This window comes from Sus scrofa, chromosome 5 (genome assembly GCF_054392235.1).
Source record: "Sus scrofa isolate SSC_HxYL_T2T_F1_AM1 chromosome 5, Sscrofa_HxYL_maternal_Yorkshire_Landrace_v2.0, whole genome shotgun sequence".
Taxonomy (NCBI): Eukaryota; Metazoa; Chordata; class Mammalia; order Artiodactyla; family Suidae; genus Sus; species Sus scrofa.
In genome coordinates, this window is record NC_139387.1 from 104,803,327 (window position 1) to 104,827,593 (window position 24,267).

General features: G+C 33.0%; 1 long non-coding RNA gene across 4 annotated transcripts in view; it reads right to left on the reverse strand.

Annotated features, from left to right (window-relative positions):
• The window catches only part of LOC146403598 (uncharacterized), a 686,469-nt gene that overhangs the window by 327,165 nt on the left and 335,037 nt on the right, over positions 1-24,267 (reverse strand). For all 4 annotated transcript variants that reach the window (XR_014845505.1, XR_014845508.1, XR_014845506.1 and 1 more), the window contains one exon: positions 16,228-16,250. This is a non-coding gene — a long non-coding RNA (uncharacterized LOC146403598). The remainder of the gene's footprint in view (positions 1-16,227; positions 16,251-24,267) is intronic.

Genomic DNA, 24,267 nt, shown 5'->3' on the forward strand with positions numbered 1-24,267 from the left:
TTTTTATGGATTAAGCTTTTTGTGCCACATTTAACAACCATCTATATTTTCACTTATGCTTTTTTCCCCTAAAAGGCTATATTTCAAAAGTAGTTTTAAAGTTAAATTTTATATTTTAAATTCAGCTTTATAATCTAGAGTTAATAACAGTATAAGTTGAGAGGGTTATTTTAAGGTACTTTTTTTTCTGCTTATACTATATGCTTTTTAATGATACATTTGTCAAAAAAATCTGTTTAGAATACTATACAGAATTAAAATTGATTTTTGAGAGTTGACTTTGTATCTTGTAACCTTATTAGACTCACTTATTAGTTATGGGTGATTCACTGTAAATAAGTGTTAAGTTAGGCAATCCTGTGGTCTGCAAGGAGAGGCAGTTTTACTCCTCCAATTTGTTTGGACAATATTATAACTTTTCTTTAGACTGCCAAATGTATATTACATAATTTCGGATGGTGAGAATAGTCGGTCAAATTTACCCAAATATTAATCATTTCTTTGTTCTTAACTTCATTCCTCATGCTACCTGGCTCCCTCTAGCCTCAATTACCTTCTATTTAAATATACTTCTGAATTATTTTAGAGCATGTCTAATAGATACGTATTTTCTTAGGTTTCCTTTATCAGAGATGGTCTTTACTTCACTTTTTACTCCTGAAGTATGTTTGCACTGGAAATAGAACTCTGAATCAAGAGTATTTCTTTTCAGCTCTTTATAAATTAAAATATGTTTTACTACTTGTTTCTCAGCTTCATGGTTTATAATAAGAAATTCTAAGCCATTTAAGTCATTGTTTCTCTATACGTGATGTGTGGTTTTTCTCTAACTTCTGTCAAGCATTTTTTTTTGCCTTTAGTTTTTAACAGTTTGATTATTATGGCACTCGATATAAATTGCCTTGAGTTTTACCTGCTTGGGATTTGTTCAGCTTCTTGAATATGTACGTTTATGTCTTTTTCCATAGATAGGAGGTTTATACCATTATTTAATTTTTTAAATATATATTTCTTCTCCACACTTGTTCTCTTTTTCTCCTAGGAGACCTACACTAAAAAATTAAACCATTTAGCATTTTCCCATTGGTTCTAGGACTCTGCTAATTTTTTCATTATTTTTCTCCCTCTCTTTTGCTCAGATTGTTCAATCTATCTTCTGTCTTTTTATCTTCTATTACGAAGTCTGGTCCTCTTCCCTAATTAGCCTACTGCCAAAACAAATATGCGGGAGAACTTTTGTCTGATCATAATACCAAGTTGTGATTTACGTAAGTCATTGCAAAGTCTTAATCTGAGGATACAGTGAATTTAAAGAAAGAGATTTACTTTCTTAGTTTCAGTAAGGTGTTAGAAAGTTTAGATTTTAAAAATTTGACCTTTCATGTACAATGTATAAATCATGTACAATGTATAGATGCATTTCTGGCTTCTTTTAATCTCAAAATATTGCTCGTAATTTTTCTTTACCTTCTATATTTAAAATGTTATTTGTTGATATATCCTTTAAGTTTTTAAAACAGGATTAAGAATAAGATGTTTTTTTCCCACAATTTAGTGACAGGCACAGAAGTGTGCTGCTTAGATCCATCCTGTGAGAAGGTCTGGCTGCCTACATAGGAGGCATGTAATTAGTAGATGACTCTCTACCTTCGCCTTTGAGATAATTTCAGTAGCTTCTCTGGGAAGCCCTAACCTGGCGGTGGTACAAAGATAGGCCTACGTACTTCTGTCAACAGGGAATAAAATGCTGACAGAAAAGAAAATGTATCTAGGACACCAAAGGTACCTAGAAATCCAGGAGAAGGTAAAAGAAAAGCTAAAGAAGTGCAGTAGTTAAAAATTATTGAAAAAATGTCCCTGAGCTGAAAAGACTCAATCTAAGATTGAAATGGATCAGAAAATTCAAAATAAACTCATAAGAAAAAATAATTAAAAATAAACCAAACAAAACATAAAAATTACTAATGTCTAATCATAAAGAAAAATACCTACACGTTTTCCATCATAACAAACCATTATTATTAACTTGTAAAGTATACAATATTAGCCTGGCACTACAAATATAACAATTATTAAATAACAGTCATAAATAACTGAGAGGAAAGGACTTCAACTAAATTATCCAATATTCCACCAAACTATCTACAGTCAAGGGGAAAGAAAACTCTGTCCAGATATGTAAGAATTTAGGAATATCACATTAACATTACATCTGAAGAAAACTCTAAAAATAACTTTAATCACATAACACATGAAGCTGAACAGGGCCCCCAAATATAGAAAATAAGAACTAACGGCTAACTCTAGTAGGAATGTGCAAAATAAGATGTCTCGACAAAGGGAACAATCATATTGTGGGTGACACTATAACGGTAGATAAGCTAAAATGAATAAAGAATTTGGGCAAAAACTGAGGTATTGGGGGAGGAGGAAGAAATAAAGCTTTTCAAAATCTGATCAAAGATTCTATAGGAAATGGGAGAGATACAGAGAAGATAGGAGGAAAGCACAATTTGAAAAAGTTCAACTTGGGAGTTCCTGTCATGGCGCAGTGGTTAACGAATCTGACTAGGAACCATGAGGTTGCAGGTTCGATCCTTGGCCTTGCTCAGTGGGTTAAGGATCTGGTGTCGCTGTGAGCTGTGGTGTAGGTCGCAGACACAGCTCAGATCCGGCGTTGCTGTGGCTCTGGTGTAGGCCGGCAGCTACAGCTCTGATTCAACCCCTAACCTGGGAACCTCCATATGCCAAAGAATCGGCCTTAGAAAAGGCAAAAAGACCAAAAAAAAAAAAAAAAAAGAAACAAAAAGTTCAACTTATTGGAAAGGGGAAAGTGCAGTAGGAAACAGGAGAAAAGACACTATCAATGAAATATAATATATGGTAAATATTTCAGCTATATAGGTAAAGCAATGAATGTTAAAAAGGAGGAAGAGGAGAAACAAGAAAAAGAGAAAAATAAACAATGAAAAATAAATAAATGTAAAGGTAGCCATAGATTAAATAGATATAATAAATATTATTTCATATGTAACAATATGTAGAATATGGATAGAGTTAATTCTACTGCTCTAATGCAGTCTCAGGCTGGGTTAACACATTAACAACTAAACATTGTCTTCTAAACAATGACATGAATAGATTAAGTGATAAACAAAGGCTGAAAGTAATAACTTGGAATAGAAATGCAAGCACATGAAAACAAAATGATCACAAATACTGGATTACTCATAGTAGATATACTGGAATTTAAGTATAGAGGGACAGTGGTGACATTATTGGTGAATAATAATACATTATTAAGAAGAGACAGCCATTATAAACATGACATTGATTGAGTTAATAATAAAACAAATTCCATAGTAAATTAAATTGATTTATAATAAAATAAAATAATACGCATAGAAAAAATGAAAGATAAGTTAGAAAAGGGGGAAGAAGGGATAGAATGAAAAGAGAAGAAAACGAGAATAGACATATATAAATACCCACTGGTATAAGCTGTTATTAAAGCAAGTTTTACTGTCAAGTAGCTACCACAAGGAAAACTTAGAATATTAAGATTTTATAGGCTATTTCCTCTTATAATATAATTGTGTTAGATATGAGTAATACAAAGACTGTTAAAAATATCTTAACTACTTGGAAATTTGGTAAAAACACATGTAGGTGACTCCAGAGTCAAAGAAGAAAGTTAAAATGATGAAATTTCAAACTGTCTAGAAAGCAAGAAAAATGAAGAGTTTAAACTAATACATATAAAATAAAGTAAATATTTTAAGGTGAAAAGTTCATAGCTATAATTCATTAAAGACAAAAGAGGGAAAGTTGCAAAGAATGCAGAATTATCTCTTGAGATTAGATAACCAACAAAAACATAACAATAAATGTTAATCAGGATTTTAATAACTAAAAAAAATGTAAAAGCTCTCAGCAAACTAAAAGGGAAAAAGAAGTAAATATGTAAGTAAATTCAAAAAACAGGTTAAGCTGTTTCGAAGAAAATACTAAATGTGGCTATATAAAACAAATGCATATTTGTTTAGAGACAAGCAAATCATCAAAATTATCCGAGAGGTAAAAAGTTTGAGTAAACTAATCATATTTAAAAGGATCAGAGAAGCTGATTAATGCATACTGAAAAATGAGTTAGTTCTAGCTGGATAATGGATGGATTTTACCACTTAAAATGTGATAAATTATAATAAACTATAAATACATAGAAATTCAAAATTTATTTTATAATGTCAAGTTCTAGCCTTCTACCAGGAAGAAACCTTGTGGCTCACCTATAATTCATTAAATACCCCTGGAAAGTCCAGCCTTAGTAGTAGGGTTAAACTAGCAAGAGATAAAACAATAGACAGAAGCCGCAAGAGAGTCGAACTAATTCACGGTAATTTATGTACCACCCACAGAAAATCACACAATGATCAACATAAAATAAAGATGAAAAAAGAAGAACATGCAACTATACCTTGGGATCAAATTAACAGTAATTTAGAAAATGCATACAAAAGATCAGTGAGCTATATGACAGAATGATGTAAAGTATCAAAACTAAAGTTTGGAGAAATAAAACACTGAGTCACCGGCAGAACATCATTGGAAACCATAAGGAAGTTGCAGGAATATATCTGAAAAAAAGCAATTATCTATTGTCCTTTTAACTCCAGGATCTAACTTATGGCTGTAAATGTCTTGCTTTTCATTGTTGGTTCTAATTTTAGTTTGATTCTAAATTCTAATTTGGACAAGAGGACTGTTACATTTTCATAGTCAATTTAGATTGCGGGCCACAGGTAGAAAGCTATTTCTAGCAGTTACTTCCTAACCTTTCTGCTTTTAGAGAGGTTACCATTATACTAAGTATATCTCTGTGTTTGGAAATTTACTCAGTGCTTAAAGAAGTAGACAACCCAGATAATCTATTTCATTATTACATAGTCCTCATAAGTACACATACCCCAAACTTCAGCAGGTCAGAGTTTACGAAAAAGGAAAAAAAGTCAATCAGAAATGTGCACAATTCTTAAATAGAAAATTCACTAGAAAAATCTCAATAATCATTAAGCACATGAAAATGTTCTTACCATCATTAGTTACCAAGGAAATACAAATCAACCCATAATGAAAAGTCTGAAAACAAACTGAACGACAGCAGTTTGTGGATTAACTGGAACTCATGTTATTGGCGGCAGTGTTACATGCTCTATTTAGAAAAACGTCTTTAAGTTTCTTATAAAATTAAAACTATACCTACCCTATGACTCTGCAATTCTCATATGAAGTATTTACTCAAGAAAAATGAAAATGTGTGTCCATAAAATATTTGTGTAACAATAATCATAGTGGTTTACTTCATAATGACCCCAAACTAGAAACATTCCACCTGTCTATCAGTAGGAGAATGGATAAATAATCAAAGGGAACACTACACAGAAATAACAAACTACTGGTACATGGAACATCATGGATTATAATCCAAAACTTTATGCTGAGTGAAAGAGATTTAAACAAATAGGAAGACTGTTTGATTCTCATTTTATGAACTTACAGAACAAGTAAATCTTACCTATGGTGGAAAAAATTCAGAGAAGCCATTTTTTTCCATGCATGTGGGGCAGGATTGTAAAGGTTTTTCAGAAAGTTCCTAGTTACAGATAATGGTGATATTCTATACTAATCTGATAGCATTATGAGTTACATGGGTGTATGCATTTCTCAAAACTTAGCACGAAAACTTAATATTATATTTTTGTTTAGAACGAAAGAGTTTATACGCTTAATTTTATTCCATTATCGCTGATATTTAAAACCGATTTTCACAATAATGCTGTTATTCATAAAACATTTGGGTTACTGTGGTGTTCCTTTCAAAGAGCTAGTCCCCATTCATAGAAAATTATGGTTTCAGGGAACAAATAAACTGATTTTCAGAAATATTGAAGAAATACATCCAGGAAGACATTTTCCAACATTACCATGCAATTAGAAATAAATTTGATGTTATTAACTTCAGAACTTGATAATGGCCACTTAATCAGGTGACTTTAATTCCTCTAAAGAGTTTTTTTTTTCTTAACCCAAACAAGAAGATTGTAATAGTACTTGCCTATTAATTGGGCACTGAAAGAGCAATTCTGGAAAATGATCAATTTGTAGACTATAAAAAATTCATAAGTATTAGCTGGAATGTTCTGGAATATAAAAAAATGTAACTTTGGAGAATAATGCAATAGAACTCAACAGAATTAATTAGAATATAAACATCGTAAGCAAGTATGCTTAGTTAAGAGATTTTCTGACGAGTTTGAAAATGGAGGCTTTACTTTTTCTATTCATCTTCTAAAAATGTGTGTCAGTGTACTTTTGTTTGTGTGCATATGGATACTAATCAGTTCTTTCTTATAGCTTGAGTTACTTCTTTCTTACTGTTTATGTGTGTTCATTCAAAAAAGGGAGGGAAGAAGGAATCCCTTTGTTAAAATTGCTCATGTTGTGAAGTAAATGCTCTGCTGTTTTTCACATTTGCACTCAAGATTGCTCCAATATGTTTGGACTGAACTTGCTTCAACCCCAAGGCTCTAAGTGCCCTGTGACTTCTCATCCAGACACATGAAAGCTGGGAGACGTCAGGAACACCTTGATGTATACATAGATTTCCCAAGTAACATCAAGTGTTCAGGTGAGAGCGGAGGTTAGCTTATTTAATAGTTCCCATCATCTGTAAATGAAAATGGCCTTTTTTGGATGAAAGGCAGTATCAAGCAGGCGATTACTGTTACTAGAAGGAATTTACTCTTGCTGTTAGGAAGAAGATAAATTTTGTGAATGTAGATACATTGCAATAATCAGGACACACTCTTTCTGGAGCAAATGAAATGTTTCCTACATGTTTAATTTCTGCTATTCTGATTTTTATAAGCATCTTACTCTTAATTTGATATAATTTATTTTATTCTATAATAAAAGTTGCCAACCAAAAGGTAAAGCGTTCAATGGAACTACTTTGGAGGGGTCAATAATGTGAAATAGCCAGTTGAATACTTTCTACTTTTACACCTGTTAGACTTTTTCTTTTTCTTCTCTTTTTTGCTTTTGAGGGCCACACCTGTGGCATACGGAAGTTCCTGGGCTAGGGGGTCAAATCAGAGCTGCAACTAGCAGCCTAGACCATAGCCACAACAACTTAGGATCTGAGCTGCATCTGCGACCTATACCACCCCTCATAGCAATGCTGGGCCCTTAACCCACTAAGCAAAGCCAGGGATCAAACCTGCACCTTCATGGATACTAGCTGGGTTCTTAACCCACTGAGCCACAACAGAAACTCCCCTCTTAGTCTATTCTTCAAAGCAGTGTTTTTTGAAATGTTCAGATGGACTCGTTCCACCAAGTTAGTCAAAAACCATTTACTGATGAAGGACAGGTTACAAAAGAAATTATTCCCTCTTTATTTCAAGTTGTTTGGTCTGTTACCAAGGAATAATTCTGTTGATATTCCACATACTTTGCATTTCACAGTAATCACCAGTTATATTTTCACAGAATGGGGATCACACGTGCCTTTTGAAGCCAATGCGATGTAATTAAACATGAAGTTATTTTGAAGTAAACAACTTGACAGTGGTATGTGTTTTTTTTTATGAGTTGTTGGATTCAGTTTGCTAACATTTTATTGAGGATTTTTGCATCTATTTTCAAAGATGGCCTGTAATTTTCTTTTTTGTCAGTGTCTTTATCTCTTTGATATCATGGAGATGGTGGCTTCATAGAATGATTTTGGGAGTGTTCCCTCCTCTTCAATCTTTTGGAAGAATTTAATTATAGGTATAAGTTCTTTGTATATTTGGTATAACTCTCTAGTGATGCCATCTTGTACTGGACTTCTGTTTGTAGGGATTTTTTTTAAAAATTACAGATTCCATTTCACTACTAAAGATCATCTGTTCATGTTATATTTCTTCTTGATTCAATTTTGGTGGATGGGATGTTTTTAGAACCTTGTCCATTTTACCTAGGTTGCCTAATTTGTTAGAATATAATTGTTCATAGTGTTCTCTTATTGTTTTTGTATTTGTGTGGTATTGGTTTTTATTTCTCCTCTTTCACTTCTGATTTGTTTATTTACATTCTGTCTCAAGGAAGGTTCAACATGTATAAATCAATGTGATACATCACATCAACAAACGAAAGTCAAAAACCACATGATCATCTCAATAGATTCAGAAAAAGCATTGGATAAAATTCAACATCCATTCATGATAAAAATTCTTACCAAAGTGGGTATAGAGGGAACATATCTCAACATAACCAAAGCTATATATGACAAATCCCAAAGCCAATGTAATAAAGATGAAAAGTTGAAAACCTTCCTACTAAAATGGAACAAGACAAGGATGCAAATCCCACCACTTCTGCAAGTATTGAAAGTCCTAGCAACAACCATCAGACAGGAAAAAGAAATAAATGAATTCAAACTGGAAAGGAAGAGGTGAAATTGACTTTACATGCAGATGGCATGATGATTTATATAGAAAACCCTAAAGGCTCGAACATTAATTACTAGAACTGACAAACAAATTTAGCAATGTAGCAAGATATAAGATTAACATACAGAAATCAGTTGCATTTCTTTACACTTACACTGAAATATTACAAAGCGAAAGTGAAAAATCATTCCCTTTTAAAATCACATCAAAAAATAAAATACCTATGAATAAACCTGACCAAGGAGGTGAGAGACGTACGTTGAGAACAATAAAACACTGTTAAAGGAATCTGAAGATTATTTAAAGAAATGGAAAGATATTTCATGATCTTGGATTGGTAGAAACAGCATTGTTCAAACAGCCATATTACCCAAAGCAATCCTCAGATTTACTGCAATCCCTATCAAATTATCAATGACATTTTTCACAGAACTAGGACAAATAATCCTAAAATTCATACAGAACTATTTAAGAAACCCCTCAGAATTGCAAAAGAAACCCTGGGGGGGGGGAGGAACAAAGCTGGAGGCATAATGTCTGAGACTTCAGATGATATAGAAAGCTACAGTAATCAGAACAGTGTGGTACTGGCACGAAAACAGACGTTGGATCAGCGGAACAGAACAGAGAGACCAGAAATAAACCCACAGCCTATGGCCAATTAATCTTTAACTTAGCAATAAAAAAATGAAATAATGCCATTTGTAGCAACATGGATGGACCTACAAATTATCATACTAAGTGAAGTTAAGTCAGACAGAAAGACAAATAACATGATATTCCGTGTATGCGGAATCTTAAAAAAAAATGATACATATGAATTTACCTACAAAACAAAGATAGACTCATGGACACAGAAAACAAATTTATGGTTACCAGAAGGGATAGCTGAGGCAAGGAAAGATAAATCAGGAGTTTGAGAATTCTTCATATTCTGGATAAAGTCATTTACATGTCAGATAAAGAGTTTCTTCCAATGTTGGCCAGGTTATCCACCTCATTTTTCCCTTCCTATGTGATAAGCATATGTGGTTATTGCTTAATGTGGAGTACCTTTAATGTCTACTTATTACTACACTCCAAGCATCTCCCATTTTGACTCACTCAGTGTTGTTGATTCCCGTTGTTTTGTTTCATCTTTTCTTTTTCAGTTTTGATCACTGCTATAACATAAAACTTACTAACATAAATGTATTGTTTATTATAGAATATTAACTGTTTTATATCCATTTCTGTCAGGAAAAATGAAAATTTCCTTGAGAGCAAGGCATATTATCTCTTTGTTTACTGATGTATCAAAAAGATATCCGGTTAAGAGTGAGTTTTCATGAAATGTTGGTTGAATGAATAAACATAAATAAATGAGTAGTATATTTGTCTTGACTTGGTTATAACTCATGCTTTTATGAAGTTAAGTCTTCTTGGACCAGCTATTTTTAGGAGGTTCATACCGAGGAGGGCCGTATTTTTTTCTTTTAATTTAAAGAAAAGTTTATATTGTGTTTATATAGGTTAACTCCTAGTCCTTACAACCGAAATCGATAATCACAATTAGAGGACCTTTCCTCTATTCTTATTACCCACTCAAATATGTGTAAATTGATTTTCTGAATGATTCCTCATTTAGGCTCATGCATTTATTCCAAACTGCCTCCAGAGATGTTCCTGTTTCTAGCCCACAAAATTTGATCACATTTTTTTCAAACAATTGTTTTATTTCCTAAGGTTATTCAACTTACTTGAGAGAAAAAGTTAATGAAATCAATACTATTAAGAATTGCTAACATTCAAAAGCATTAATCATGTCTATCATTCCAATAATCCTTACTATGTGACTTGCATAGTTCTGTTATATGTATATATACAGATGCACAGTAGCTCATTTTACTCTCTCAATGATACTATGAAATAGGTCAGACACTGATTTACATTTTAAATTGAACATATTGACATAAAAATTAGGTTAAATATGCTAAAGTTAAAAACAATTGTTAGGAGATGGGATTCCTAATCCCAAGTAATGGCTGAAGAGTCTATGTTCTTAAATGCCACGTAGTGAAATGTCCTCTGCCTTGTTTTATAGGGTACATATCTTTGAATGTTCCCTCCTTCAATGACCGGAAGTGAACACAAAATTTGATTTTATTCAGGCTGTTGAAATAGACAACTCCCAGATCTGAAGATGAGAGTGTCTTGGCAGGATGATATCACAATACTTTTATAAAGAGCAGTAGACAAATCATAGCTGGAATGATTTACTAGTAAGACTGATATTGCAATTAGGGGATCTCAGTCGGTCAAGAAAACAGGAAATATTTATCTATCTAGACAGTTTAGAGAGACAAACAGTTCTGCTTATTATTCAAGAGACAAAGGATTGGAAGGTCTGTGTCTGGCCTTGTGTTTAGGCAAAAGGCTAAAACTCTGTGGTTATTCTTCGTAGATAAGGAAAAGTGGTATCCACGAGACTTACGGGGGCCATGAGAAAGACTGAGGAGCAAGTGTAAGTAAATCATACGGGAAAGGATGGTTCTTTGCGGTAAGCCATTTTTCTAGAACGCAAAAGTACGTAGGGGGATTTGTTAACCACTGCTGCTTTCAGTGCCTAGGTGAAATTCTAAATTTTCACCTCTTAAGGATTTTCCACACCTCTACTTAACATTTATCGCATTCAGCCAGTTTCCTTTTCGTTGTGGTTTGAGGTTACAGTTGTCTCCTAATATAACTAAAACTTCCTGAGAGGAGATGGTAGCAATTTTTTTCCAAACTATGCTACTTAAAACTGGAAAGTCTAATAAAAATATTAGATCCAACACTATAAAAGAGATACTTAGGACAATGAAAGTATTTCTATAGCACATATGTTTCTTATTTCTATTATTTTCTTTGGCAGTTTCCTTTTTATTTCCTAGAAACTTGCTGTTATCATGGATCATGTAGAAATTTTATAATCACATCAGCTATAAGAATTTCACTTTTTTATCTAACAAAAATTCCTTTATGCAGACATCTTTATTATCCTGCTAAACTTTATAGAGTCAGAACTAATAAAAATATTTCTAGGTAATTATAGAGGAATTCTGTGTTGGAGGGAAAGTTCTTTGAAGTATTACTGAAAAGTTTGGTGTATATTTTTCAAAAATACACAATGTACTTATAAGCTATGAAGTGAAAGACAGGTTCATATAAATGGGATGAGGCTATTTGGTTATTATTGTGTAATATGTTTCAAATATATTAAATAGGGTGTGTTTATCATTGGTTTTTATTACTTAAAAAGAATTTTTTTTTCTTTCTGGAATTGGTTATATATCAGAATTCACCACTTGCATATTGAATGCATTATCTACAAACTACTATGTGTGTGAATGATCTTGTGGCCAAAAAGAAAGGCCAAGGAGTCCTCAAAGATAACAATGATAACCTTGCAAGGAAAATACGAAGGCCCCACTGACCATTTTCTTCCCTAGAAATGAGCAAAGATGTTTGGGTTTTGCTAAAATGAGTAACCATGGCATTAATTTTTTTTCATCAAAAGTTTAGCCACTATTGTTAATAAAAATGCAATTCCATGTCAGCCCATATTTTATATTATTTGTGTACTGTAACTGAATAATAAATGTGAGGCCTTTCATAATACTACTAACCAATAATTCCAACCTCAAAAGGAAGCTAAGTTGGGAGCAAAATAACAAGGCACTTACATAGTAAAGCAATATAGGAAAAATGATAGCATGTAAATATATCAATATGAGGCTTATATATTTTCCCACTTTAGGGAAACAGGTGGTGGAAGATAACCAAAAATTATTTGATAAAGTTATTATCAAGCATGAGTCTCAAATATTAAAAATGAATACTACCGAGAGAATGTGGGGGAATTACAATTATCCTTGGTCTTGTTGTTAGTTGAATAGTATTTCCATATTCGGTGTCTCAAACTTAATAGAAATTTAAAAAACTGTACAGTAGAAAGGAAAAGAGATGACTAAACACCTAGAAAATCAGGATATTATGTAAAGAATTATGTTTGCATGACTCAGACAAAACCCAGCTAATGACAAGATCTAATAATAGCATGGCATGTCATGATGTAAATGTCTGCTACAGGTATAGATAATTATTCTCCCCTTGCACCAGAGCCAGACCAAGAACTGAACTAAACTGCACAGGAATAATTTACACTAACGTTTTTTAAACACAGGTGATATGACTCTAACCATTGTCCTCAGGTTTGTACCATTCTCCATAAAATTTCAAAGAAAGAAGTGCATGGAATTTTTTAAAATGTTCTACAATTAATTAGATATTTAGAGTTAATAAATTTCCTCATCTATGAATAATAGACCTCTTTGTATATTTCACAACAATTTCTTAACAGTATTCTTTCACCATCACCTCTTTTGTCACCACATCAACTCTATGAATTAGATGTAGCAAAAATCCATATTTCATTTTTATAGGTCAGGAGACAGATGCTCAGAGTTCCTAGGGTTCTTAAGGATGTCAACCTAGCTCCCAGGATTCTTAGAGAACCTGTATTTCCCCTCTACCATGCTTGATTGAATGGGGCTTATTCATGTTCAGTTTTGTTTTGGAACTTTTGTTGTATTATTGCATACGGAGCAGGGTCGAACATCACACAGGAGAGCAACATAAAAGGCAAAGTCAGTAAATCTCTCCCAGCATTCACCTGATTTCTATGCATACAGTCTCAACAAAAGAGAAGATTCAGATGTGCACAGTTACAAAGTATTGCTTGAAGTTAATATTAGTCTATACAAAGTAAAAGATAGATATCACAATCTAAAATATTAATGATAAAAAAGAATTCAATGACCCAAGGACATATTTAATCTCTAAATTTCACTGCAAAATGTGTACTGTTTTACTTAATAAATCTACACTAATTTCCTTCATATATTATCTGATATTTTATTAAGGTTTGATTTTGGAATGAGGGTCTTGTTTGCATTATACTGCTAACCGGTTAATTAAGTACAACATACCAATTACACAATACTGGATAACTTAAAAATGTGGAATTATTTCCAGGAAAAATTCTATGCATAAATATAAATCTAATTACGTAAATTGGAAAAATTATCTGTCTTTGATATCTATAGAATATTAAGTTGAAACATCTAACATCAATGATCACCTCAAATAGATTTTGATATAATTTAAAATTCAATAAAGATTTTTTATCTGGTTATAAGTCTCTGCCCCAAGGTGGCAGTGGTAAATGGATACATCAGTTAAATTCTCTTTTTTTGGAATCACATACAAATGTATGTTGAGATTTTACTAGTTTGTAAAGGGAGCAGCCAATGAAATTATTTACAAAAAAGTAGAGTCAAAGAGATTTGCTGAATAATATTGATGGCAGAGTGTAGAAAAGGAGACTTTTGATGAGATGATAACCATTAGAGTTCTTAGAAATACTACCTGAGCATCCATCAAACCTACTTCTTGGTTAAACTATGTATACAAGACTACATTTTCTTATAGGTCAAAAGGATCAAATATTGGCAATTTCATATGATTCATGAGATAGAATCCTTAATGGACCTTTGAGACGTTGCCTTCTCTATATAACCTGTTGTTTTTATTACAGTGAATTTTCTCTGCCAATCTGTTATTCTTGCAAAAATCACAGACAAATTTTCTAAGAAATGAAACGGCTCTAGTACATGTTTTGAAGAGGGAACTAGGGAAATCATTTTAGAGCTATGTTTGCATAATTAATACTCTCATTTCACTCATTTTTTATGTTTATTTGATGTGACCTGGAGGTAGGGGTGCATTATACAAAACAACTTCCTGTCTCCTTGGCAGTTACAACTTACCATGGAAGGAGACTACAAAGAAGAATGAGCTCTTTCCATAGAAAATAGAAAAGAAGGATAGCAGGAACTGCTAAAGGCATGGATTGCAAGTCTTAATATGTACATCGATTATAAACCTTAATATTGTTAAAATGTCAATAATAAATGTCAATAGTTAAAATTCCAAGTGATCCATAGATTCAGTGTAATTCTATAAAAACCACAATAATATGTTGTACAGAAAGAGAAAAACATAGTCTAAAATTCCCATGGAAACTCAAGGATCCTGAATAGCTAGAGCAATCTTGAAAATTAAGAACAAAATGGGAGGACTGACACTTCCTGATTTCAAAACATAGTACAAAGATATAATAATTCAAATAGCATGGCATAAAGATAGACATATAGTCTAATGGGATAAACTACACAGTCCAGAAATAAACCATTATGTATGTAGTCAAATGAATTTTGACAAGGTCATTCAATGGGAAAAGTACAGTCTCCTCAAATACATGGCACATGGAAACTGGATGTTCACATGCAAAGTACTGACTTTGAAGCCATGCTTGACAGCATTTCCAAAACTTAAATTCAAAAAAAAAACAAAAAAAAAAACAAAAAAAAAACAAAAACCAAGGATCTACATGCAAGAGCTAACACAGAAAGTCTTAGAAGACAAAACAGGACAAAATCTTCATGATGTTGGATTTGGCAATAATTTCTTGTATATCACATCAAAGATACAGGTAATAAAAACAATATGAAATTTGACATCATGAGATGTGTATGTTAAAAGACACTATCAACTATTTGGTGTTAAAAGACACAATCACTATCAACAGAGTAAAAAGGCAACTCATAGAAAGGGATAAATTATTTTTAAATCATATGTCTGACAAGGATTAACATCCAGAACATAAGGAGAACTCCTAAAACACAATGACAACAAAAACAACCTGATTCAAAAATAAGCAAAAAGCTTGAACAAATATTTCTTCAAATAAGGTATACAAATGGTCAGTAACACATGAAAAGATGCTGAACATCACTAATTATTAGGGATTTTCAAATAAAAACTACAAGGAGATACTAACTCACATTATCAGAAAAAATAAATAAACAGAACATAACTAGTGTTGGCAAGGATATGGAGAAATTGAACCATGATGTACTATTACGGAAAAGAAAAACAGTAGACCTGCTGTAGAATACAGTATGATGGCTCCTCAAAAAAAATAACAACAGAGTTAACTACCTGATCTAACAATCCCACTTCTGGGTATATATCTCAAAGAAATGAAAGCAGGTTCTCAAAATGACATTTGTATGCATATGTTCATAACATTTTTTTTACACTAGCTAAATATGAAAGCAATGCAAGTATTCACTGAGGGATGAATAAATAAGCAAAATGTTGTCTATAAACACAGTAGAATATTATACAGCCTTAAAAAGGAAGGGAATTCTAACATGTACCACAACAGGGATGAATCTTGAGGACATTATGTTAAGTGAAATACACCAGTCACATAAAGACAAATATTGTATGATTTCACTTATATTTCATAATTAGAATAGTCAAAATCATGAAAACAGAATATAATGGTGTATATCAAAGGGTTGAGGAATGGGGAGTTATTGTTTAACAGATATAGTTTCATTTTTTTTTTAAGATGAAAATAATTATGGGAATGGATTTGGATGGTCTCACAATAATGATAATGCCCTTAAGGCTACCAAACTGTAACCTAAAAATTATAAATTTTATGTTATGTGTAATTTACCAACATTTTTAAAAAAGCAATACATTTTCATTTAAAAACATCATACAGGGACAGCAGAAATTGGCAAACATTTTAAATCAGACATACTTTAATAAAAATGAATAAAAAAAAAAAACATACCTGAGAAACTGAATCAAAATTTCCTGTGGAGAGAAAAAAAGGGACAAATTGGTGGCAAGTAAAAAAATCTTAAGAGTTGGCTGGCATTATGACTGTGCTTTATTGCCTAAAAGAGAAAACTGCTTAGAAAATTGATCTTTGAAACAATAAGGCATCCAGAAATTACTGCGAAATGTTTTTGGGTTGGTTTGTGCCAGGCTTTCGCACCAAATAAAGTGGCCAACACATTACCCAGTGTCTAAGAACAGTCAGAGAGTGAAGAAATAAAACAAAATAAGAGGGTCATCCATGTTATCTCTATATCTCTTAAATTCATAGAATAGAAGATTTTAAAGGCTATAAAACGTTTCTAATGCCATTTAATAAAAGGTGCCACAGTATTCCTCGAGTAAAGTAGTAAACCTTCAATCATTTCCTTAACAATTAGATTACTCTAACTAGCAGGTTATAGGACAGAATTCTATCTGCTCTGGGGTTGGTCTCAGCCTAGTCTATTTGGGGTCATAGTTGAGTCATTATTCTCTTATGAGAGCTGAGCAATTCTTCAACCACATCAGTCAAACTGCTCTTCCCTAGGGTGATACATCGCATAGAATGAGCGTTTTCTAGTAAGAAAAACCTGAGTGCTGACTGAGGAACAGTTCTGAAATCCACTCTGGAACCAAGACAGACACACATTATCAAATTAGTAAATTTGGCCTTAAATTGTTTGTCCTTCCTAAAGCTTTTTTTTTTCTCTTTACTAATTTTTTTTCAGGAAAACAAAACAAAACATGAGCCTATCACTATTACTCCAACAATTCTTTAAATTTTGGAGATGATATTTCATCCACAAAACTCAACTTTTTATTATACTTTATCAATAAAATTATGTCCCTCCTTTATGTGAAAATCAGATACAAATCAATTGACTTACAAGAGAGACTTGATTTCCATAAGCATTATTTTAATTGGCTGGATTTTAACTGCATGGATCTGTGGTTTAGAACAAAAGACTTACAAGAGAGACTTGATTTCCATAAGCTTTATTTTAATTGGCTGGATTTTAACTGCATGGATCTGTGGTTTAGAACAAAATACTTATTTTCAATTAATTGTCATCTCTAAATAAAAATATAAGCTAAATTACAGAATGGGAGAAAAGAGTTTCAAATGATGCAACTGATGAGGGCTTAATCTCTAAAATATACAAGCAACTTCTACAACTCAACAGCAAAAAAACCAATAACCCAACGGAAAAACGGGCAAAAGACCTGAATAAACATTTCTCCAAGGAAGATATACAGATGGCCAACAAGCACACGAAAAAATGCTCAACATCCCTGATTATTAGATAATGCATATCTAAACTGCCATGAGATACCACCTCACACCAGTCAGAATGGCCATCATGAGTAAGTCCACAAATAACAAGTGCTGGAGGGGGTATGGAGAAAAGGGAACCCTCCATACCCCCTCCAGGTGGGAATGTAAGCTGGTACAACCACTATGGAGAAGAGTATGGAGGTACCATAGAAAACTATACATAGAACTATCATTTGACCCAGTAATCTCACTCTTGGGTATATACCTGGACAAAACTTTCCTTGAAAAAGACACATGCACCCGCATGTTCATTGCCGCACTATTCACAATAGCCAAGACATGGAAACAACCAAAATGTCCATCGACAGATGATTGGATTAGGAAGATGTGGTATATGTACACAATGGAATACTACTCAGCCATAAAAAAGACAAAATAATGCCCTTTGCTGCAACATGGATGGAACTAGAGACTCTCATCTTGAGTGAAGTAAGTCAGAAAGAGAGAGCCAAACAGCACATGATATCACTTATATCTGGAATCTAATATATGGCACAAATGAACCTTTCTATAGAAAAGAAAATCATGGACTTGGAGAATAGACTTGTGGTTGCCAAGGGGAGGGAAAGGGAGTGGGATGGATTGGGAGCTTGGAGTTAATAGATGCAGACTATTGCCTTTGGAATGGATTAGCAATGAGATCCTGCTGTGCAGCACTGGGAACTATGTCTAGTCACTTATGATGGAGCATGAGAATGTGAGAAAATGGAATGTATACATGTATGTATAACTGGGTCACCATGCTGCACAGTAGAAAAAAGAAAATAATGTTTTGGGGAAAATAAAAAAAATAAGCTAAATTGTCACAATTTGGCAAAAAGTAGTCTCTCAAGATGACTCCTTTTAACCAACTTCTGATGTCTTTCTAAGTTTTTATTGTTTCTCAAAAGAATTAAAAACAGTAAGATGGAACTTTGGTTATTAAAGTAAAAATAGATTCCAAGTACAGGTGATAGTGTATGACATTATCTTTCATTAACTTCACTTAGTGTGATAGGTTTCTAGGTCCATCAATGTTGCTGCAAATTACATTTTTTCACTATAGCTGAGTAATATATCATTGTATATATATGTACCATGTCTTCTTTATTCATTCCTCTGTTGATGGATATTTAGGTTGCTTCCATGTCTTGGCTAAGGTAAATTGCTCCAATGAACAAATATAAGCATCATATATATATCCTATATATGAATATATATTTTAAAAAAAAAGGATTCAGATGAACTTACTTGCAGAACAGAAATAGACTCACAGACTTTGAAAAACGTATGGTTACTAAAGGGGACAGGAGAGGGGGGTGGAAGGGATGGACTGGGGGTTTAGGATTGGCATATGCACGCTGAGGTACATGGAATGATTGGCCTGCAGGGACCTGGTGGATAGCACAGAAAACTCTACCCAGTATTCTCTGATCATCCATGGGGGAAAAGAATCTGAGAGATAATGGATATGTGTATATGCATGACTGGGTCACTTTGTTGTACAGCAGAAATTACCACAGCCTTGTAAATTAACTATACTTCAATCAAGCTTAAATATAGACAAAACCAAAACAGTGAAAATATTGTTAGATACCAGTATTTGTACTCTAGGAGTTGTAATTATATTGCTGTAAAAAAAGCATATTGGATAAAATAGGATAACACATGGATTGCTATTATTTTGAAACAAAAAAGTGCTTAAAAAATCATTCCATTTTCTTGCCAAATTTGCAAAATTTTAACCTTTTAAGTTTACTCTAAGTTTAAATCTACCCTCTTTTTAAACCAACTTAATCATACTATACTAAATATTATTAAATTGCTGTAACAAAGTAACCCACTGGGTTGCTTAAACAACAGAAATTTATTGCCTCAAAGTTATGGAAGCTGGAAGTCCAAAATCAAGGTATAGGCCATGCCGGTTCCGTCTGAGAGCTGTGAATGAAGGGTTTGTCCAGGTGTTTCTCCTTCACTGGTAAAGCCATCCCCTCCCATCTCTTCACACCATCTTTCCTCTGGGTATTTCTCTTTGTTAAAATACCCCCTTTTTTAAGGATACCGGTTATACAGGATTGGTGCCTATTCTAATGTTTTCATTTTACTTCTATAAAGACCCTATCTGCAAGCTAAGATCACATTCTAAGACAATGGAAGGTAGGACTTCAACACAGGAATTTGGAGGAGGACACATTTCAGTTCATAATACTGAAACATCAAAAATTGTGTTTAAATAACAAGGTTGCCACAAAGATTAGAGGCACACAATTTTCCTCTCTGATCTTTGCCTTAGCATTCTGAAACTGACTCAGAAAAGTAAGTCAGTCAGTTACTATTTTAGCTTTACTAGAAAACTAATAAAATTTCCCATTAGACATGACTAATACTTTTAATTATAGTTAATATTTAGAGAATGTGGCCAAGCTTTCCAATTTAAAATCTCACTTCATGCTCGGAACTGCCTTATGAGCAGTTACAACTCTTCCTATTTTAATGAAGAGGAAATAGGTACAGGTTTTTTTTGTTGTTGTTTTATTCAATAAATAATTGAATGCCACACAGTTCTAAGGACAAATGGAAGATGTGAATCACCAAGTGATTCCCTCCCAGTGAATAAACCAAAGTTCTCTAAGCTCAAAGCATAAGAGAACATTCAAAGCTGTAGATACATTTTGTCCATTTGATGTGTGGAAGAATAGCGTTATTTCCTTATTTTGCTAGACTTTCTGTCTCGCCTAATCTTTATAGCCTATTGAGTTCCATGATGCTCAATTCTGGAGAACATCACTAATGGTTTTGTTTGTTTGTTTTCTACGTAGAAGGGTTTGCAATCGAGCGAAGCTTTCTCTAACTTTCTCTGTGGTAGTCCTTAACAGTAACTTTTGCCATTTGCTCCTGGCTGCTATCAAATGTGGGACTATTTAATATTGTCTCAGTGTCAACTTCTCTGACCATGTTGTAAATACTCGAATAAAGAATTTTCCTTTTCAGTTACCCTTGCTAGCTAAGGGGATTTTTGTCAACATTTTCATGGAGGCTGTAGATATTCTGGGGTCAAGCACTAAAACCCAGTACTATTAATTTTCACAATTAGTAAGTTCCCCAAGCATAACCATCACCGGAAGGTTAGCTTGCAAATTTGGTTCAGTGTTTTTTTGTTTTTTTTTTGTTTTTTGTTTTCTCTTTGCCTCTGGGGATTTTTGTTATTCTCCTGCAGGCACAATGTTGCAGTAACAAATGTTTGCTACATTTTTCCAGCATTCATAGGCGTTTTTAATCATGAATTTTCTCAGAGCATCTGTCTTGGCATATGAGTGGAAAAGGAAGTCCAGGTACATTGTACTTTCTGCCAATATAATAAACAAGGAACTTTGATAATTTAAGTTCCTATAAAATAACATATGGCTCTGAGAACAGATAAGGATACAAGAATCAAAAAGCTTGAGAGCAAGGAAAGTTCTGCAGTTTGGCCACAAATTTTATAAATCAATAAGAAGGTAGCCAAAAATTCCTTACCAAAGTGATAAAGTGTTCATGTCATTTAAATCAAATATTTCTTATAACCAGGAAAATAATTTTCCTTTTAAATGTGATTCCATTTGTAATCTCTGAAACCATTACAATTTTTTTATTCCATTATATAAAGCAGAGTTCTATCACAAAGTAATATAATGGAAAAAATTCACATCCCTTACATGCAATTATTTTTGTATATGTTATATAAAATGGAGATACTTTATAAAGAAACAATTATTTTAAAACTAACAACTTTGGAGTTCCTGTCATGGCTCAGCAGAAACGAAACTGACTAGCATCTGTCAAGATGCAGGTTCGATCCCTGGCCTTGCTCAGTGAGTTAAGGACTCGGCATTGCCTTTAGCTATGGTGAAGGTCGCAGATTCGGCTCAGATCCCACACTGCTGTGGCTGTGGTGTAGGCCAGCAGCTTCAGCTCTGATTCGACCCTTAGCCTGGCAAACTCCATATGTCTCAGGTGTGGCCCTAAAAAGCAAAAATAAATAAACAAGTAAAACTAAGAAATTTTGTTCAAGTATAGATACAAATTAAAATTAGGAATTATCAAGATTCTTTAAAGTAAGATACACATTAACGATTATTGAAACGTTATAACTATTCCACTGCACATTGTCAAATGCTTCTCCAGATACACATTGCTTATATAAGCACAGGATTAAGCTGTCATCACTTTCTTATGTTTATGCCAAACTGAACAAAATTATTCATTTGGGTTGTTTAGTCTGTGCTGGGCTGGTCTATTATATTCATATTAAAAATCTATACTATTCCTTTCTTTCATCTCATAGGGAATCTTCCTGAACTATTACAGCCCTAAACATTTTGCACCTTTAACTGTAGTTAAATTTATCATTTCAACTCTAAAAAGATATAAGTGGAAAAACATTGAAAAATATATGTATTTACATATCTTATCTTTCCTATTGGACTTTAGATGTTTTAAAGATCAGTATGGGTAATGTATTTCTTAATATTAATGTTTCTGAATGACTAAAAGAAGTTCTAAATTTATGAAATATTCTAGCTCAAAGTTGGAAAGTTTATAAAGTAAGAACAATCTGATAGCAAAGTTGCCAAATATTATAAGTATCACATTATAAATTCATTTATAATATATCAAATCTCATCTTTACCTGATGTATATATATATATACATTTTTTTCATTTACTTGTCTTCATCCATAAGAATATAATAAACTGCCAGAGACTAGCAATTACCTGTTTTTTTCACTCACACTGGCTACTATTATTGATTTTTTTTCCAATCAGTTATTTTTTTCTCCCTACTTATAGTAACCATTACTGATTATTCATTTGGGGAACTACATCTCACCAACTCTCAGTCCATGAGTTTTTCATTAACGGCTCTAATCCAGGTTCAACTTGAAGTTTGTGAGCTAGGACTGGGCACATAGACGAACTTATCACTAGCCTGTCACAAGGACTATTTCTGAAGATGAATTCCTGGCTCAAGTTGGGCCAGTCAGAGCGATTTAGTCTCAATCTTGGCACTTTGTTGAAATTAATGGGTAAATACCATTCCCCTTTGGGATTTATTTACTTTGTGAATGTGCGACACGAAATTCTTCAGCCATTGCGTCAACACAGCTGAAGAATCTCTTTGAAATGGAGAAAACAGACAAGGTAGAAAAAGGGTGATATTTATGATACTAAGGTAGCCTGTGCATTAAAACATAACCTAAAAATGCCAAAATTATCAAAAAATATTAAAAAAGGAAATTAATGTTATACATATGTATACAAATATTGCAACTGTTAACTTTAATTGATCATTACATAAAATGCATTATGTGCATATTTAAAGAAAGGATACTCTTCCTTTCAAAATAAGCAAATACATCTATGTATGTCCACATATGTACAGACAAAGAACGACAGATGAATCCAGAGGAAGAGAGAGCGCCCAGTGCTGGCAGAGTTAGGGGAACACCTCCAGTCCCGCTGAGTAAGGAAATAATACAGCATGTTCATATATCAAATTGTCTAGCTTCATTACAGTCTTGGTAGTTCTCTTAGCCTTTGATCTTAAAGAACTTTCTATGAACAATGTTTTTTTTTTTTCCAATGGAAGGGGATGTAGTATATATAAGAACAGAGATGCTAGTCAAACTGCCCATTTACATCCTGTTTTAGTCCATAGCGTTGAGGGACATCCATATATGTATTTGATCATCCTGTGCTTATCTCCTTCTCCTTAAAACAGGGATAATTATACCTGCTCATGATGCTGTTGTGAGTATTGTGGAAAAGCTTAGCCGCATTCTCCAAATAAACCATAATTAATAGCATTCATTTTCATATCCATAAGAGAAATATTCATTTAAACCTCTACAAATAAAGGATAACTATATAAAATATAGTAATATTTTATGTCTTTTCAAGTTGACAGTTAAATTCACAATGTAATAACAGACTAAAAATTATGATAAAAGTATAGGTTAAACTGTAGGTAAATTTTTATACAGCAATTGTACTGTACATATATCAATGGAAGTATAAATTCCCTTACCAGGCATAGGCATATGGACAACAGAAGAATACTGTAAATCAGAAAGAATATTATGTAGCATTTTGGATGTTCTGTTTTTGTTTTTTCCTCTTTGACATTCTGGAGTTTCCATAACTGCATAAGGAATAAGAACACAGTCTTTGAAGTCTAGACTTGGGAGCTGGCTCTGCCACACCAGCAGAGCCATCTGAGCAATTTCTTAAGCATAGCTTGGCCCAGCTTACTTACTTATAAAACAGGGATGCTAATTGCAGCTACTTCATAAGGGCAGTTCTGAAGTTACATGAGCTAATATTTGAAAAGCATACACAGCAATGCTTGGCATGGATTAAATGGCTTGAAAGTTTTCTTAAATAAACGAATCCAGTCCTTTATAGAGGTAAATAGGAATTATAAAAGTGGCCTATTCTTTTTCCTTTAAATATGTTCTTCAAGCTAATTGCACACATTTTCTTGTTAATACATCATGCATCCATATGAAATATAACTTTTTATTTTCTTACTAATGTCAAGAATCACTCTCTCCTAGGAGAAAGAAGTAAAGTCTAAATTTGAAACAAAATCAAACTTTAGAGGAGATTTAGAAGTGAGGATAGAAAGCTGTGAATAAACGCATTTTACAAACACCAT